This window comes from Mustela nivalis, assembly GCF_964662115.1.
Source record: "Mustela nivalis genome assembly, chromosome: 2".
Lineage (NCBI taxonomy): Eukaryota > Metazoa > Chordata > Mammalia > Carnivora > Mustelidae > Mustela > Mustela nivalis.
The window spans coordinates 94,124,695-94,145,309 of NC_139021.1; positions in this window are offsets into that span (position 1 = coordinate 94,124,695).

Consider the following 20,615-nt stretch of genomic DNA (forward strand, 5'->3'; position numbering starts at 1 on the left):
AGCCTCTCTACCTTCCGCTCAGGTCATGGTCTCAGGGTCCTGAGATCCAGCCCCACATCTGGCTCTCTGCTTGGCAGGGAGCCTGCTTCCCCCACCCTCTCTGTCTGCCTCTCTGACTACTTGTGATGTCTGTCTGTCAAATAAATAAATAAAATATTTTTTAAAAAACCCATAAAAGAATGCTTAAAAAATTGTATCTGACACCATCAGCGATTCTCTCAGAAAATGAAAAGCCAGGGGACAAGGGTGAGGTCAAGAAAACTAGTTCATCAAAAGTCATGAAAGCAAGAAACGAAAATTGTAGATAAATCATAAAACAGTCCAAAAATATATATATATATTCATTTACATAAACATATTCTTTCCTCTGCGACATTAAGGTTATTGAATAAATGAAAGATCCCTTTCAGAGAATCAATATTCTTTGAAAACATTCCACTATGAATCTCATCAACTTTTATATACATCTTTTTCTCTTTGATTTTTGTATACCTTAAGTGTACTTCACAAAAGCACTCTCAACTTCATCTGGAATAAGCAAAAATCCAAAGGAACAGAAAACATTTCAAAAAGAATTCCTAATAAGTATCAATGCGCATAATTTTACTCGACTAAAGATAGTTTGCCATCTACTTCATGGAAACAAAGCCATGATTAGGCATATGTTTTGAATGCAGTATAATAAATGTAGCACTTCAAAGTACTGAGGAAACAATGGAATATTCCAAACAGCAATCCCTTCCTAACAATTTGGTGTAAAGTTATGTACATAGATCATACATGGTACAGTTCACATGGATTCAAGATTTAAAATAAAACACTAAGTTAATAAAAATAGAGGTGACACATTGTGTCACCAAAATTAGAAACCATAAATTAAGTATCTGATACATTAGAAAAATAACAACTCAGTTCTATTTTTCTTAAAAGCTAAAAACAAATAAACCAGGAAAGTCCATTTTTACTATTTGAGAGAAAAGATGTATTAATTTAAAGAGAGATCTTTAAATCAACAGAACGAAAATTTTATAATAGGGTACAGAACTAAGCACTAATATAATGAATGACAATATATAAAGTGAAAATGAATGACAAATGGATATAAAAGTCCATTATCAGAATTGAAACAATGCAAATGCTTAAATAAAAACATGTAAGATATCATTGAGATTTAATTTTTTAAAATTTTTGTACACAAAAATTCATTCTGTAGTTTTATGAATTTTGACAAAGGCATAAGTCTGTGCAACCACCACCACAGTCAAAATACAGAACTGTTTCATCACAGCCCCCCAAAATCCTTCATGCTACCCTTTTGAAATCAAACTTCCTCACCACTCTTCTCCTTTGTCAGCTACTATCTCTTCTTCATGCCTACAATTTGCCTTTTCTGGAAAGTCACATATATAGAATCTTACCATGTGTAATCTTATGAATCTTATCTTTCACTTAGTACAATACATTTAAGATTCATCAATGTTGTTTTGTGTACCAATACACTTTTGGCTTTTATTTCCCAGGTCCTACTCCATGGTATGAATTCACCACACTTCACTTATTTCTTCCCCAGCCAAGCGACCTGAACTTCCAATCTGGGGAAATTATGAAAAAGTAAAATTCCATTTTGAAGTATAAGACTCATTTTTTTTTAAAAAGAGTAATAAAGAGTTAGGGTGTGTGCTTGAGAAAATACATATTCCTACTCACTTTTACTCAGGGTTTAATTCACTGGAGGGTAAACTCACTGGAGGTTCATTTTTATCAAATTCTGAAGGAATTTCAAAGATTTATTTATTTATTTATTTATTTGACAGGCATAGATTACAAGCAGGCAGAGAGAGGGGGGGAAGCAGGCTCCCCGCCCAAGCAGAGCGCCCGATCCCAGCACCCTGGGATCATGACCTGAGCCGAAGGCAGAGGCTTTAACCCACTGAGCCACGCAGGCGCCCATAAAGCAGGTATTTTAAAGGCAAAAGTGAACACCGGGGTAACAGGGATAATGGCAGATGGCAGCTACCGCCCCAGGGTAACATGATGGAAGAAGTCGAAGAATCCAAACTTAGCCCTCAAGAGAGGATTCCACACCTGAAGCAGGGGAGGTGCCTGGGGCATGTTATCGTACATAGGGAGAGAAGAACCCAGCAGAACTGGAATGCAGACCTTCAGAGTGGGGCCATCCAGTTCCTGCAGGCCTGTCAGAAATGTATGGTGGGGGAGGATAATGCCTCTGAGGGGGGGCCTGCTCAGCTGGTGCTGCCTGTCAGAGAGGGACCAATATGGCTACATGTGTGAGAGAGCTAAAAGAAGCTGGAGAGTGAGAGAACCTGCTGGGATTAGATACTAGTGTTGGTGGCACAACTTTGTGAATATATTTGAAACCACTGAATTTTCTGCTCTTAAGGGAGTGAATTTAAAGACTTGTGAATTATATCTCAATTTTTAAATAATTCAATAAAAGAAGCTGTAGTGTACCACTAGTGACCAAGGTGAAGAGCCACTGCTGGGGTGCTGTTAAGGAACTATTCTGCAAACAGGAAGAAGGAAGTTGGTCCTCCAGTAACCCTGTCCTCCAAACTTCCTGTAGGATCTCCTAGGGAAAAGCCTAACAGGAATCAGGGTAAGTATAAAATGTGGTTTACACAGTCCAAGCACCAATATCCTAATGCACAGTAGAGAATTCTACATTTAGTGCAACTATGCTATAACAACATAGCTATAACTAAGAGGATTCTGTAAAACTTAATTTATAAAAACAAATACTAGAAACAAAATGTCCTTTAGTTTGTGTAAGTAAAATAAAATTAAGACCATATAGTGGAATGCTAAGATGCTATGATGTTCAACAAAAAGAAACTGTGTAATGCAGAGGTATACTAACTTACACAGGGGGGCTGATTACAAAATACCTTGAAATTAAGAATTTGGTTTATATAAGAATATTTAAGACAAGATCACATTAAAAATAAAACATACAGAGGTGTGCTTGGCTTGTTTTGGCTGCTTGTCAGGCAACTCTTGATACCAGAATCATCCAGTTTGAGCCCCACACTGGGCATAAAGATTATGTAAAACAAAAGTGGAAAACAAAAATGTTCTAGAGAGTGACATCAACATGATGCTGTAGTATAAGACGTTGGTTCCTCCTTTTTCTCTCTCTTTTTAAAAACTAATTTGACATCCATCCCTGAACAAAAATGCCTTGGTGGTAGTTGTAGAACCCAACACTATACGCTAAGAGACCCAGAATGAGTCTCCTCTACCTGTGTACAATTATTAATAGGCAGGCAGACCTTGTTAAGAACTGCAGAACCAGCAGAGCCAGCAAACTTGCCTCAGTCCCTTTTGCCTTGGGAAAAAAAACTTGAAGAGTGCTCACTTAGGACAGATGGGTGGCAAAGAAAATATATAAATACATTCATAAACAAACAAACACACCAATATTATTCAGCCAGGAAAAGGGAAATCTTTAATTTGCAATATTGGCTACACATTGAGGGCATTATGCCAAATGAGATAAGTCAGACAGTAACAGAAAAATGTTGTATGATCTCACTTATATGTGGAATCTTTAAACAGAAACAAAAACAACCAAAATCATAGTACAGATGAGGGGTTGCCGGAGGCAGGGTGTGGGGAGTGGGTATAATGGGCACAGGGGCTGAAAGGGTATAAACTGCCAGTTACAAGATAAATAAGGCTGTGGGACATAATGTCTGGCATGGTAATCATAGTTAACAATACTGCATTGTCTTTTGAAAGGTGTGAAGAGAGTAGATCTTGAGTGGATCTTGAACCTGGATAAAGGTTCTGTGCCAAATGAATTTTTCCTACAGACTCAGGTCCCAGCACAATAAACAATAATCCAACCTGGAAGATAAAACTCTCTTACCTGAGTTTTCTCTCTCTTTCTCTCTCTCTCTCTCGAGTTAAATCACACAGACAGAACCCCCCAAAAGAGATTACCTTGCATTTCTGTGATCAGAATTTGTTATTTATCTCCCAAGAAGTGGCCAAAACCTGCAGGATGTCACCATTCTCAGAAGCCATCAAAAACTATGATCCCACGTTCAGAAGGGAGGACCCGCTGGAGCTGCAGGACGTGACACCAGCAGTCTGTGTGAGATATGTCACTTGACTGAAGGGACAGCTCCTCAATCTTCCTGGTCTTTCACAACCTTGACACTTTGATTAATAGTTCCTGATTACTTTGTAGAATGTCCCCCATTATGTTTGCCTGATGTTTTTTCGTGTTTGGGATGATGTATGTGTGGGACAATATACCACTTGAGAGATGTGTGCTTGTCAGAGAATCCTATCAGGGATTTCATCATGTTGCCATGTCATATAACAAGATATGTTGATCACTCTGTTAAAGTTATGTCTGCCAGGGTCCTCTGCTGTAAAGTTACTATGTTTCCCATTGTAAACCTAACTAATATCTCAATATGAGCATCTGTCTGCAGTAATCATTGATGTGTGGTTTGCCTTATGATGGCTTTCTTATTTCCTTCATTTAGATGACTTTTAAAGATTTTTAAGAAATATTTTCAATTTTAATTTGTACTGAAAAAGAATCCCAAATCATTAAATCACCCATAAAACCTCCTATGCACTTATGTAAGAGTGGGGCTCATTCACGAGATACCAACAATTATAAAATTTAGGCTTACTAGTTAAAATATCATTACCACATGGCAACCAGAGGCACAGTTTCATTTGGGAAGTTAGTTTAACATTTTATAATAATTATTAATAATTAATTAATAATAATTGATAATTCAGCAATTGTATTATTTTAACATTTCTAATAATAAATACCAGACTTCATGAATGTTGCTATATTATTTAAAATTGGCATAACAAAAATAATCTTAGACATGGTATTCTTATTATATATTCTTTCTATGTACATATATGTGGCTTTTAAATATACAGGAAAGGAATATGTAAAAGGTTACACACTGTACTAAAAGCAATGGTTACAGCAAAGAAGACAACTGATGTATAAGGGGAGTCCAGAGAAACTAATTATTTAATGGTTTATTTTGAAATAATCTCAAACTTTAGGAAAGTTTCAAGAACAGTGCAAAAAATTCCCATATCCCCCATTCCTACCTTCTCCAAGTGTTAACATTTCCCTGCATTTGTTTCATATCTGTCTGATCAACTATTCTATCAGCATTATTCTCTTCTTGAGTATATTAGTTAGAGCTGCAAACGTCATACACCACATTTCCGAAGGGCTCCACTAGGCATGCTCCTAAAGCAAAGACACTTTCTTACAGAACCACCAACCAAATAAGCAAGTCAGAAAATCAACCTTGACAGAACACCATTGTCAAATCCACAAACCCCATTCCAATCTCAACAATTGTCTCAACAAAGTGTTTCCTTTCTAGTCCTGGATCTCAGCAGTCTGTATCTGTCCTGTTGTTTCTTCATTATCAGACTTAGGTCATGCTTTTTCGGTAGTCACCGCAGAAAAGATGGACCAGTCAGTACCATGTCAGGGGCCACACAGTGCTGATGACCATGGTGTCATTAGCCTGGATCATCTTGTCATTTTGGTATCTGCCAGGATTCCCTGCCATTATAGCACCATTAAGTCCTTTGAAATTGCTAATTGTGGAGATATATATTCTGAGATTTTTTTTTAAACAGAGTTTTCTTTCTTTTTTTTTTTTAAAGATTTTATTTATTTTGTTTTGACAGAGAGAGAGATCACAAGTAGGCAGAGAGGCAGGCAGAGAAAGAGGGGGAAGCAGGCTCCCTGCTGACCAGAGAGCCCGATGCGGGGCTTGATCCCAGGACCCTGAGATCATGACCTGAGCCGAAGGCAGTGGCTTAATCCACTGAGCCACCCAGGTGCCCCTATATTCTGAGATTATGCCAATAACCTGTTCCCCATCCACTCACCAATCTAAGTATCTATTAATAATCTCACCTGAGTCAATCACTATAATGATTACCAAATACTGGTTTTCCATTTCCATTATTCCTCATACATTTACTAGTAAGGAAGAAATTTCCCTTCTCCCCACTTTTTTCTGTATCAATATGGATTCATAGATTTCCATTTTATAATGCAGGTTATATTCCAAAGTTACTATTCATTTTTATGATCAAGTTGTTCCATATTTGGCCAATAGAAGCATCTTCAAGATGGATTTTATGTACTTTTGCTATGCCCCCCCTTATTCCTTGAGCCATTCCTTGCCTTCTCTCACAGGAATATGTTTTAGGCTCATCGGCTTTTTTAATTCCAGGCCTGGAATCAGATATTTACCAAGGGGTTCTGCTTCCTTCAAGTGGAAAATAGTATCTAGAAACCAAACTCTAAAAGCCAGGCCTCATTGCTACTGGGATGGAGTTGCTCCTAAGAAATCTCCGCAAAAAGAGCTAGGAAACCTCTGTAAGGAGGACATTCACACACACACACATACACACACACACGTATACCTGCATGTACATGTGCATGTGTCTACACACATATGTACACATACACCCATAAATGGATCTAACAGTGCATGTATATTTACAAAATGATCAGTTCCTACCAATACCTCCAATTCTGATTCAACAACTAGGGGTTCTGTTCAGTCTTCTGCCTTTCTATATTTATAAATACTTTCAACAGGAAGAAACTTGGCTCCTCTTTTCAATACATTCATCTTCCCCTCAATGTGATCCATCTCCAACAATGCCAAATATTTCCTCTACAATCTCCTTAGCCTCCAACTCCCAGTGTCCCATGTATCTGTGATAGGAACAGTTGTATTACTCGGCTCCTCTGTGTGGACATTCTCTCTTCATAGACCTCAAGAGAGGTCTTGACCTCACTAACCTCCAATGGGACTGCTGTCCCTGTGCTGGGAAGGGAAGGGAAGGGAAAAGAAATGAATAGATGTAATTTTAAAAAAGAACCCACTCCAGTATTATCTGTAAAGTATAAATAATAAAAATGAAGAAATGACACTATTGATTGTTTATGTCCCATATCAGCTGTTCCCTCTAAAACAATTCATGTGGCAAAACTAATTCCAATGTATTAATATTTAGAGGTGGGGCCTTTGGAGTAGGCTCATCGGCTTTTCCAATTCCAGGCCTGGAATCAGATATTTACTTTCTACTCATGAGAGTAGAACCCTCAACGAATGGGATTAGTGCCCCTATATAAGAAACCCCAGGGGTGCCTGGGTATCTCAGTGGGTTATAACCTCTGCCTTTGGCTCAGGTCATAATCCCAGGATCCTGGGATTGAGCCCCACATTGGGATCTTTTCTCAGTGGGGAGCCTGCTTCCTCCTCTCTCTTCCTGCCTCTCTGCCTACTTGTGATCACTGTTCAATAAATAAATAAAATCTTTAAAAAAGAAAAAACCTGAGAGATCCCTTACCAGGTCTGCCTTGTGAGAACACAGGGACAAAAGGGGCTTCTATGAACCAGGAAGTAGGCCCTCAGCAGACCCAAATTCTGCCAGTGCCATGATCTTAGACTTCCCAGAATCCAGAAGTGGGAGAAATAAATATCTGTTGCTTATAAACTACCTAGTCTATGGGCTTTGTCATAGCAGCCTGAATAAACTAAGATGTACAATTATACAACATGGGTCTAGAGTTTTTGGTCACCTTAAGGATTCTAGGAGGTTCCCACCCTTAGCTCCTACATTCCACAGGCTTCTGACAGTGGTTTCTCCTCCCTGATTCACATTCTCATTGTCATTACTACAGTCATTCATTCACTGGATCACTATGAGTTAAATTTGACTATTTCTAGCTCAAAACCTGACACGAAGTAAGTGTTCAGTAACATATGTTTAGTCACTATACAGAGGGCCCAGAGAGGGACAGTTACCATAGATAACCCATCCACTCCCTTCATCCACACAGGACATTCACAACGCTTCTTCCTCCCAATACAATGGCTGGTGCCAGCCCAGGAACAAAATGCTTGAGCCTAGAGACCCCCAATACAGGAGTAAACATGGGTACCAGTCACAGCTGCCAATGCCCTCCAATTTCCTTTACTTTTTTTTTTTAAGATTTTGTTTATTTATTTGACAGAGATCACAAGTAGGCAGAGAGGCAGGCAGGCAGAGAGAGAGAGAGAGAGAGGAGGAAGCAGGCTCCCCACTGAGCAGAGAGCCTGATGTGGGGCTCAATCCCAGGACCCTGGGATCATGACCTGAGCTGAATGCAGAAACTTTAACCCACTGAACCACCCATGTGCCCCTCCCCTTACTTTTTAAAAAAAGTGACCCAAAGACCCATGTGTGAGGAATAACACATGGAAGAGATATGAGTTCTAAGTACACAGTAAACAGCTCAGAGTCCAGGCTCTTCTGCTCAGGATACGTGAGCTTCCTCTAGAGAAGCCTCTTAGAACCAGTTTAATTTTTAACCAAGCCTAAAATTAACCAATTTTAACTTATAGCATAACATTATTAATGAAGTTAAAGAAACAAAGATTAGGTGAATTATCTATCAAGCACAAATTATATTATTCTTAGAAAATAATCTTAAACTTAGGAAAAGTTTGCAACAGTAGTGCAAATAACCTTTTATTCTCCAAATTACTGAGAGCACATTGTCGACATGCTCCAGATACTTTAGTAACAAGAATATATACACATTTCAAACATCAAAATCAGGAAACTAACACTAACACCTACCACCTAATCCTTGTACACCATTCACTTTTCACCCATTCTTTGAATCATTTCCTTTACAGCCAAATGATTAATCCAGGATCACACTCTGTGATTTCATCTCTCTTCAGTCTTCAACCTGGAACACTTTCTCAGTTTTCTTGACTTGCATGAACTTGACATGTTTGGAGATTATGAGCCACTATTTTAAAGAGTGCACCTCACTGTGAGTTTGTTTGATGGTCCCTCCTGCTTAGACTCAGGTTAGACACTTTTGGCTGTATTCTCATTGTCTCCTATTAGATGGCACACAAATTCAATACTACTGAGTGACACCAAACATCAATATTATTCATGTTAATTTCAATCACATGACTAGGTTGGGCCTGCCGCCTTTTTCTACTGTAACCACACTTAGGTTTTACTGGCTGTCATGCTGGCCAACAGCATTCCCTTGAGGGCTGCAAGGATGGAGGGGGGCAAAGAGACATGCTTCTTCCCTTTTGTCTCCTGTGGGCTACCTATCAGCATCCTGAGCTGTCAGCACCTTAGCAATACTGTATCATGCCAGTCATGCACAGGGTCTTCTGAGAGCAGCAGCTAAATTCAATTTGTGGTTTTGGTAACATGTGGATACTGCTGTCATCATGCCCCATCAGAGAAACCAGTGCCAGCAAGCCAGCACTCTCTCCTCAGCCAGTATGGGCCCTAATACCATAAGGTGCCTACTCTGGGCTCGGACACCCACATCAGTGGAACATTTTCCTTTCGGAGGCCTGCACTTCAGCTCTGAGGGATCCTCCCATTCCCTCCATTTGACCAGTCTAGAGCTGGTAGCTTCTGCTGGCAGTTGCTACTTTAGTGGTACACTTGACTTTTATTCTCCCCTTTCAGATTCCTGCCATCTTCATAATACACAATGGTTTTTTTTACCCTTTCAGATCCCTAGTTAACAACTATACATCAAGTTAACAATGCTCTCTATCATATTGTTTTTGTTCAAATCACTGCTATGTTTTCTGTCTTCTGACAACCCTGATATGTCTCACTGGAACTGAATCTCAGGAAGAGAACTTTTGTTTTATTTACTGCTGTACAATGCCCTCTACTTAGTAAGTGACTAATAAATACTGATCGAATCAACAAACGTTTGTATTTACAGTCACTAAAACCTTATTTCTCACTGTGGGTTGAGGATTCAGCTCTACTCTGTATGAAATACTCAATGTCCAAAATAGTATTGTTCATAATTGTGAAAAATTAGAAATAAGAGGCCTTTCAACAGAATTAAGTTATTTTAATAGAACGGAATATAAGATACTAAAAGGTAGTCAGAGCTACATATATAAACATGGATGTAACCCAAAACCATTTTGCCGGGTTTTTTTTTTTTTTTAAGATTTGATTTATTTATTTGACAGATGGATCACAAGTAGGCAGAGAGGCAGGCCGAGACAGGGGAGAAAGCAGGCTTCCTGCGGAGCAGAGAGCCTGATGCGGGGCTTTATCCCAGGACCCTGGGATCATGACCTGAGCCAAAGGCAGAGGTTTTAACCCACTGAGCCACCCAGGTGCCCCCATTTTGCTGGTTTTAATAAAGGAATAGTGCTCAGGATAAGGCACAAAGCGTGAAATGAAAAAATGATACTAGAACCACTGCAATTCACAAGGAGTTTATACACAGCAGCAAAAAGCAGAAAGTGAAGAACAGTCAAATCATCAGTGTGGGGTAGTACGGTGGTGTCCTATGGTAGGTCCATCCACATTGTGTACCACCGGTAGAATAGTGGGGACAGGAATACAGGGCCTAAAAATGTAACAGCCACACCAAAGGATACATCTGTATACAATAAAAATGTGCTTTCAAATTGGTGAAATAGGGGTGAATGAATCAAAAGGTGAAAGATCAATTGGCTATTCATTTGGAAAAAACCAAAACACCACACCCTTCTTACCATACACGTTTCCTTGTCAGTGTGTTTACAAATGTAACGGTTCTTAGTTCCAGTGCTCTCAGGCATCTGGACTCCCAGCTTCTTCTTGCGTGTCTCCTCTGCACCAGACTTATTTCTCTTCTGAACTTTTCCCCTTGGAGGTTGATGTCTATGACTTTCCAGCTGAGAGCCTCTTTGCTTTAAGATTTTGCCTTCTCATCCAAAGTTCCTGCTTTCAGAACCATATTCATAAGAGTAAAATATACTCACAAATTGAATAACAAACCTCACTCCACAGGAACAGTCTTTTACAAGCATGTATATATAACCTCTGCTACAGTAGTAAGAGTTCTTCAGTGTGGTGGTTCCATTTGTATTTATATTTTAAATGGTTTGATGAAGTAGTTAGGAAGGAAAGGAATATTTCAGTGTTCTGGCTCTTTTTTAGCTGTCTTAAAGATTTCTTTTTTTTCCACAGGGTTTTTTTTTTTTTAAGTTTATTTGTTGAGGAAACTTTATAGCCAGCACAGGGCTTGAACTCACAACCCTGAAATCAAGAGTTGCACAGTCTTCCAACTGAGCCAGGCAGGTGCCTCACTTTGTCATTGATTTTAAATGGTTTTGCTTAAAAAGACCAAGGTCTGGTGTTTTGTCTTTTTTTGATGTTTTCTTTTTGACTCACCAAATACCTCTGGGTTAATATTTTTTCATTAGTTCTGGAAAGTCCTTGGCCAGTATTTCTTTAAACGTTGTGAGTTTTGCTTCTGCTTTATTCTGTTTCTTCTCTCCGTTGAGACTCCAATTACACATCCCGTAGAAAGTTTGAACATGTTCTACATGTCTCTTATAATTTTATTTTGCCTCATGCTTATTTTCTTGCCTACTTACTTTGGATATTTTCTATTGATTTGTCTTCAGGTGCAACAATCCTGTCCAATCTACTCTTATTTTCATCCACTGATATCATAATTTAAGATACTGTATGGTTTCAGTTCTAGAATGCTTATTTGACTTTCATACATTCCAATTCTCTGATAAAACCCTCCATTTTCCATCTTCTCCATCTGTCTCTTGAATACATCAGTCAGTTATTTAAAAGCCCTTGTCTGCCACTGCTAACAGCTAGGTCATCTGTGATTCTGTTTCTATCATCCCTTGTCTCTCTTGTTTAGCAGCTCCATCATCTTGCCTCTTTGCATGGCTCTATGCTGAGAGTGTTCCAGTTACATCCTTAGAGGACCTAGGGATGTTCCCCACTATTGGAGGGGTTCTTCTATGTCAGAGGATGTGTGGGGGCTGGTTCCCCACATCGAGTTTTGGGAAAACACCAAAATAAAGCCTGCTGCCAACCCAGAAAATATTTCCCCAATTTATTTTTATAAAAAGCAAGAGAATAGTTTTGTTATTGAGTAAGCATTAAACTGATATTGTATAACCATTAGACAATCCACTAAAGATATTGCAAAGGCAGAATAGAATCCCACCCTTTCCCACAGCCAGGGATACTCATCCTTGTACATTGTCCTAACTCTCAAAAAGAAAATTAGAACTTGCGGTGTCTTTTACACAAAGAGGAAGTTACCACTTGGAGCTAAGGGTTGAAACTTGAACCCCCCTGAAACAGAAAGATGGGGTGTCATACTTCTTGGTGTTTGTATTTTGAAGAGATACCTCCAAGATCTTCAAGAAGGACATTCTTGGGATGCCAAGAGTCCCAATTTAGCTTTTGCACACCTTGTAGAGGTGGACAGAGCACTTACAACTTCAAATTTCCTAAAGAAAATGATACAGAGACATTAGGAGGACAGAGTTCTCCTTCCTTTATGCACCAGGGAACATCTTACATTTCCTTTTTTTTTTTTTTTCTCAGATGGGTATTTAGCCTTACACCAGTCAGAGTTACACTCGATCAGAACTGGGTGGCAGTTTGGGTAAACATCAGTGAGATTCAGTGTACCTTCAGTTCCCCTCTAGTCCTTTCAGTTGAGAACCCATGGTGGATCTGGTTGGGTTGAGAAGATCCACTTCCTTTTTCCACCTTCCTTTGAGCCAAAAAGACAACAGCTTCAAAATATCTCAAAAGTCTTCAGTGAAGAAATCGCTTCAACACTCCCCCCACTCAATGTCTCCAAATTTGTCACTCTAATCTCATGTAAATGTCCATAGCAGAGGTCTCCCACCAAATGCAGCAGAAACCCTCAGGCTAAGGTCAAGTGTAGACCATCAGGGTCTACTTTCTCCTCCCCGTAGAGGTCTTATCTCAGGCACCTACTGCCACAGGTCTTTCTTTCCTGAAGACCCTGAGCCTATAGGAGATCTTACTCTGCTTTTCAGAAGCTTTGGCATCACAGGCTCCTTCTACACAAAATTCAACAGATGTCTTCTGAAGAAAACCACTCTGTGTCTCATGTTCAGGAAGCCTCCTGTGGTCTGACTCTGGATGAGTGCCAGAGCTCTGCTGGTTTCTTTTGTCTCCAGAGGTAGGTAGTTGTTGGCCTTGGCCAACCCCTGTACTTCAGCCAGTGCCTGGAGCTGGCAGACATGAATTTGGGGGAGGGGGGGACAGCCAGCTCTTGGGGTGCCTGGAATGGCCATCCCCTGTTAGGAATGGCATTTCAGCCATACCTTGTGGTTCCCATGACCCCCCCAGTGCCATTCCCAATACAATCTCTGCAGTGCATGCTTTTGTTGTAAGGGGGATGGTTCCATGCCTACAGGGATTGGGTGGGGCAAAAGGTTCCCTCTGGACCACTCTCTGAGGCTTTGCTTTTGGGATGAAACCCTGAGCCTGTGCTCTTATTAAAATAAGTAGATAAGTAAGGGATCCACATTTCTCCACAGTTGGTAGCAACCAATTCTTAAAAATCAAAAACTAATCCTAAGTCCTCCTTTTTTTTTTTTTATTTTAAATGCCCATGTGCCTTTCTATTTTGTTTCACTTTCTTGACCTCTGATATTTTTTCTCAAATGATGGAACCTCTGTCCCAAGCATGGGGGCATCATTTCACCAGTCTGCCTGCATTGGCTTCCTCTTAGCTTTTTGGTCTGAGATGTTCCTGGTTACAAGTTATTCAGTTATTAGTATCTTCTGATGAGGTGTAAAGAAAGCAGAATTGCTTTTTTTTTAAACCTTATTTATTTATTTGAGATAAAGTGAGAGAAAGCAAGTAGGGGAGGGACAGAGGGAGAGGAAGAGGCAGAATCTCAAGCAGATACCACACTGAGCACAGAGCCCAACTCGGGGCTTGATCTCACCACCCTGAAACAACGACCTGAACTGAAACCAGAGTCGGACACTTAACCCACTGAGCCTCCCAGGCACCAAAGCAGGATTGCTTTCTTTTGTAGCAAAAGAAATAATTGATTTTATGTGAGTGATGACTCCTTAATTTATCTGGCTTGTTACATTTTTATTCTAAATTTACAGGGAATGCATATTCAGTGCATGGCATATAACAGCTTAGAAAGTTTAATATTTAATTAATGAGTTAGAATCATACGGGTGGATTAAATGAAGAACAGATCTAAAGTCTGCAGTGCATGCCTTTGTTGTAAGGGGGATGGTTCCATGCCCCCGCCCCCCCACACACACACGCACACACAAACACACTGAAGTAAAAAGAAAACAATACGTGGTGCATAACTGAGAAGTCAATTTTGGGTGAACCTGTCCCCTTTTGAATTCATTTATTGATTGATTTGTCTACAGATATGTCAATATTGATCTCTCTTAGAGTAAGCACTCCAAGGACCACTGACCAGGGGCTGTTCAGTACACTATCTGGTGGAGAAAGTGGTTAGTAGACACTTGTAGATGAATTTGAAAGATGACAGACATTCTCTTTATAAAGTGCTGGACAACTAAAAATCATATTATTTGAGGGGGTGATAGCAGGTTGTTAACAGCAAAATATGAGATGCTCACCTCTCTGACCTCTCTATTAGTGTGAGAGCAAGAATGGTGTGGCCTAAAATAGTTCATGTGCTTAATGTATCATAGACATCACTTGGTAAACCACCGGTCAACTTAACAGCAAGCATCATAAATAACAGAAACTGGGATCAATAATACCAAGATCTTGCTGTCTACTGGAATAGGCCTATTATTATTTCTTATGTTTTGAGGTCTAAAAAAAATTAGGAGTCTTTGTATTTACTGCAAGAAAGATCGTAAAACCTTGAGCATAGGGGTACAGGACATATTTCATGCTCATCACTTGAACCGGCAGCAGCTGCAAGGCCACCTGCTCACCGAGGAACGGTCCTGGCTGGAACCAGGGAGCCAGCCACAGGGCATGAGGGAACCGAGTTGAGTCTACATCGCAGCACTCGCACAAAAGATGGGCTGTGTCCCCACGGACTAGCTCCCTTACCCTTTGTGCTCTCGTGTGACACCAGCACCCTTTCCATCCACTGTTTTTGGGCCAGAACCGTCTGCAGGCCTGGCCCCTGTGAGGGGTGGCTGACGTGTCTGTCCCCACTGACAAGTAAGACGTACTCAGTTCAGGACATGAATACTGACTCGGGAAAACCTACCAGGTTGAATCTGGAGTCTGAGGATGGGGTCCAAGTTTCAGTCCTGAGCGTGGCCGGTGCTGGTACCTTGACCACGGTGGAGTCCACTGAATGGGACTGGGAACCAGAAGACCTGGGCCCACCCCACATCACTGGGTATCAGCCGGCTTTCACTTGGTCATGGTGGGCTGAGCCCAGGCAGCCTCGCTCCTTCCCTCCTGCCTTCTTTGCAGCACAGATGCTCACAGACACCCACCCAGCAAACGGTGGTGGTTGGGGGGTAAAACTCTCCGGCCAACAGAAGTGGAAAGAACCACTACATGCAAGAGCATGGGAGACCCAGAGACAAGCAGAGGGGGCTTCTCTGGGCTCTCAATGCTGGGAGCAGAGGCGAGACAGGCAATGGATAGCAAGGGGACTCAGAGTGTCATAAATGGTGAGCAGCAGGGAGAAACATAGAGGAGAGGGAAGAGAGTGCCCAGGAGAAGGCTGCTGTCTCCTTTCAAGGAAGCCTTCTCGACACGGGGATGCTCGAGCTGAGGTCCTGGGTGGTGAGGGAGGCAGCTGCTCACACAACTGGGAAGCCTACTTCTGGCAAAGGGAGAGCAGGTGCAAAGGCCCAAAGGCAGGGAATGTCAGCTATGTGTGATCAGCAGCAACTGGCAGTGGATAAAGAGTGAGACTGGGGAAGACGGTGGGAGATGAGATCTGAGCGGAGCTAGGTCATGCTGCACCTTGCAGGCCACTGGGCAACTTTTGCCTTTACTCTGAGTAGAGGGGGCACCATGGGATGGTTTGAGCCAAGAAACCATGAGAACATGTGGAACATGTATTAGGCCTTTGTCCCTGTGTTTTAGCACAGGGCTCAGAAAACCCTTGGAATCGTCAGAAAATGAGAGTAGCTTCTGCTTTCCGGTGACATGGCTGGTGGCCCCAGGATGGAGGATGACAGCCTGGAGACCACCCATGTCGCTAAAGGGCTGGGATTTTCTGCCCCCCTTCCTGACTTCCTGGGAGGGGAGAGAGGCTAGAGGTTGAGTCAATCACCCATGACCAGCAAATTAATCAACTGTGCCTATGTAATGAAACCTCCCTGAAAATTCCAAAAAGACCTTCTGGGTTGGTGCAGGCATGGAGATGATGGAGGTTGGTGTCCCCCAAGAGAGTGTGGCAATGCCCTGTCCCTCTCCACATGGCTCGCCCTGTGCCTCTCATCCACCTGGCTATTCTCGAGTTGGAGCCTTTACAATAAACTGACAGTAGTGAGCAGAGCCCTTTCCTGAGTTCTGTGAGCCATTCTAGCAAATACTCAAATCTGAAAAGCAGGTCCTAGAATGTTTAGGCTAAAGCTGGTCCACCAGAAGTGCGAGTGGCCCAGGACTTGTGACTGGTTTCTGAAGTGGGGGATAGTCTGGTGGGACTGGGAGGTCTGCCCCAGCTCAGGGTTAGTTCACATCAGAATGGGTCTGAATTGTTCCACACCTAGCTGGTGTCAGAGCCTGGGTTCCTGGTGTACAAAACGCCCATGACCTTTGGTGTCCAAGGCGTTGTTAGTGAAAACAGCTTGGGGGAGATGCTCTGACAGCTAGGAAGGGATTGCCTGGGGTGGTAGCATTCCAGATGGAGCATTGTAACCTGGCAGCCTGTCCGCAGTGGCCCGGTCATCTGATTGGGATGGGGAAGGGAGGACAATGGCTCGCCATCTGCTGGGACACCTGGTCTCTGAACACCACACAGTCCATGCTTTATTTCAGACTATGTTGATCATCTTGTGCTCCTCCAGGTCTTACAAGCCCTCCCGTCCAGGCAGCAATGAGGCATACATGCTGAGAGTTCTAAGGGGTCCTCGTGGAGAATAAGGACAGGCAAGGAGAGGAGATCCAGCCACCAGGCGGACAGGCCTGGACAAGGAAGCTGAGCCTGTAACACAGAACGTGCTCTTGCATGAGATTATCAAGAAGCAATCCGGTATTACAGAACAATTTCAGTGAGCCTTTCGCTGTGTGTCTGTATGGCCAAGGGCCAAGAGACGTTTGGCTTCATCATCTAGGTAACAGGGAGCCAGGGGAGGCTTTCAGATTGAAAGGAGACATAGCAGAACCATGGCTCACACATCTCACGGTACAGTGTGGTAAGGACCGAGGTGCCGTGGGATGTGGGTAAGAAACAAAAGGCAGGACCACCAGAGGAGAGAGGGCAAAAGAGGCCTGGGGATTAAACCCAGGGAACCAGGAGGCTTGGCCAGCAGCCTCAGCCAGGAGCGCTGGAGGAAGAAGAGATGTCATTTGCGTCACATTCCAGGGAGTGGATGCCACACCCAGGAGGTGGAACAAGACCGAGTGTCTAGTTTAGGCAGGAAGTAGTCTTTTTTAATTTTCAAAATCAAACATCCAGTCTCCTGTGGAGAAATGTGCTAGCATTTCCACTTTATATTTAATTTGCAGTATCTCAGCTCACTAGAACTTTCCAAAGACTTTTCATGCCTTCATTAAATTACATCAGAATAAATGAGTTGAGAGATTGGATCATTTTCCCATTCAAGGTCCTATATGCAATCATCCTCTGTTGTCTTACATTATTTCTTTTTTACCTATATCACTTCTTCAACATTGCATATCTCATTACCCTGCATCTAGGAAGTTTTTTTTTTTTCTTTGATGGCAGGTATTCCAGAAGGGAGAAGCACAGCAGAGTCCAACTGATTAGATGACTTCAAGGTCTGAATTTTCTGTGTCTCTACGCTCTGAGCACTTTTCTTCCCTTCATGAAAGAGAATTCAACCTTCACATTTTGCTATAGCTCCCACTGCATTGAGCAGGGAATGGTTTTGCCACCTCGCCCCTCTCTCTCTCTTACTCTCTCTCTCTCTCCCCCTTTCTCTCTTTCCCTCAGGCTTTCCAGGACTATTTGGTCTTTCCCTCAGGGGTCAGAAAGCAAGTAGGGTCAAATCACATTTCCCTATATCTTCCTTCCATCAAAGACCACTGGTGACCAGGAAGGCCAGTTGGAAAAGTGGGGTGCATGGAGATACATAAACTCCTTTACTGGCTTCATTTTGTAAGTTAATAAAGGTCACCAATGTCCAGGGTTGTAAATACAGCTTCTGTCCTAATCCTGAAACAGTGAACGCTGTCCAGAAGTCCTTCAGCAGGGGAGTGAGTTCACAAACTGTGCTGCATCCATACAATGGAACATGACTCATTAACAGAAGGAACACCTGACCCAGGCAAAAATGTGGATGACTCAGCAATGCATTTCACTGTGAAGAAGCCCGGCCTGAAATGATCTCCAGTCTCTGAGTCCATCTGCAACATCCTGGAAAGGGGAAGCAGAAGGGATGGAGCACAGATCCATTACTGTCAGGGCTTGCCGGTGCCTGGAGGGTTCCATGACAGAAGCAAAGCACGATGGATGTTTTGCAACAAAGGAAATGGCTTTGCTGGTGGGTATGTGACTGTGCACGTTGGTTAAAACCCATGGAGTGCATACCATAACGGGTGCTGTTAACAAAAGCTCACTCTTCACAGATACCTGTTAATGGGGGAATCAGCCAGGAGGTGTCTTAAACCACCAGCTTTAGCCAAGGACATTAGCTCTGTCCTAAATGAATAACATAATCGCTCAAGCTCCTTGGGAGAATGAGGTCCTTACCCTCCATTCTGGAGAATTCAATCCCTCCACAAATTCCACTTGTGCAGGAAGGAAAGAACCTCAGCATGAAGCCAGCACTAAGCTGCCCACTCATAAATTTGGGAAAGAACCCTTAGAATCCTTCCATTTACCCCCTGCTTCCAGGTTTGCACTTTGGCTCGTCCCTAAGTGAAGTCTCTTCCAGAGAAGAATCGGGAAAGTTTCTCTACAGCAAGATATGTAGTTTTCACCCTTGGGATCAGCACATGTCTGTGTAATGAGAGAACAGAAATGGGGCCAGCCTGGGCAGGAGATTCCGTCTCTGGTTTTGGGAAGCAACCCTTCCCAAAGCTCAGGACAGCAAGAGATGAACAAGGCATTTCTCTGACGGAATCACTCGTGAAATGTCGGGGTTCTGCTCAAGCCTTCATCTATCACCTCCATTCCATCCCACCCCCAAGGAAAACCACAGGGACCCCCAGTGTCTGTGGGAGTCAACCTGAAAATCACTGACTGAGGCAAGAGGGGATGGAGGAAGGAGGAGGGATACCCCGTTCTGGTTCTGTGCATGGTCACAGTTGTGGCCAATGATATGCATAAGCAGTTGTGTTGCTCCCTACTTAAAGGGGGTCACATGATTCCCTGCATTTCACTGCACTTTTTGCTCTGCCCCTATTTTGGTGACTCTCCTTGTCTAACACTCCCAGTGCATTGGGAATGTCTATGATATTGGGCATCATGTAAAAGTACTTTCATGTTCCAGGTCTTTGCTAGCTGTTCTGACTTTATGCATCTGCTGACACCAGGTTCCTAGGATGCCCTCCTGTGCTTGTCTGTTTCTCAAGCTCAAGTTCATGCTGCAGCTCAAGGGCTTCTGCTGGGGTCCTCACTTGCCCTCAGGCACCCACACTTGTAACTGCCTGAAGTCCTACTTACCAGACCAGTTTTAATGGGAGTAATGAGTAGACTCAGCCAGGGGAGTCTTAAATTCCTTTGGACGTGGTTTCTTTAGAAAATCCTTTCAAACCTTTGTTTAGGAATTAAAAAGCAGAGAGTGAGAGTATTTAACAATTGCATACAAGTCTGAGATAAGTGGGCCCCTTTCCTCCCTACTGTGGGTCCCTTAGGTGACCTTGCAAACCAGGCTGGACCCTGGAGGCCAGCATTGAAGTGGCCTTGTCCACAGCAGAAAGTGTTCCAACGCTTGGACAAGGGCAGTAAGTTGATCAAGCCATGTTGTAGGGCAAAATGTTGTATGTTTACTTGTTGAGCAATGCTTTGGATGGACTGAAGAGATTCACAACAAGGACATAAGTGAATAAGTTACCACATGAGGCTTTGAATTGAAGACTGTGGGCAGAGGCTGCCTGAGCACCGAAGAGATGTATTTCACTTGGATTTTTAAGGAATGGATTAGTAAGGAAATAGTACACAGGTGTTGTGACTGGATGTCACCCAAAGAACGTCCTCATACATCGGAGATCTTCACCCTGTGCAGCGCTCAGGGATACCCGGCACAGCACCCAGGAACAGTGTAAAGCAGAGATACACTTACAGTGGCTTTGAAGTAAAATTGATTCAAGGTCACTGGAAGTACCTCTTTACCTGTGGGTTTGCCTCGTGCCCAGTGTATTCTGCATCCAAGATCCCTTTCTACGTGTGGTCTTGTAGTACCCCCACTTTGTTCTTTAACTGTTAGTTTTAATTAGAGTATTTTTTTTTGCTCTGCTATTTTTTTTTTTTTTTTTTTAAATTAATTTATTTATTTTCAGCATAACAGTATTCATTATTTTTTCACCACACACAGCGCTCCATGCAATCCGTGCCCTCTATAATACCCACCATCTGGTACCCCGACCTCCCACGCGCCCCCGGCCACTTCAAACCCCT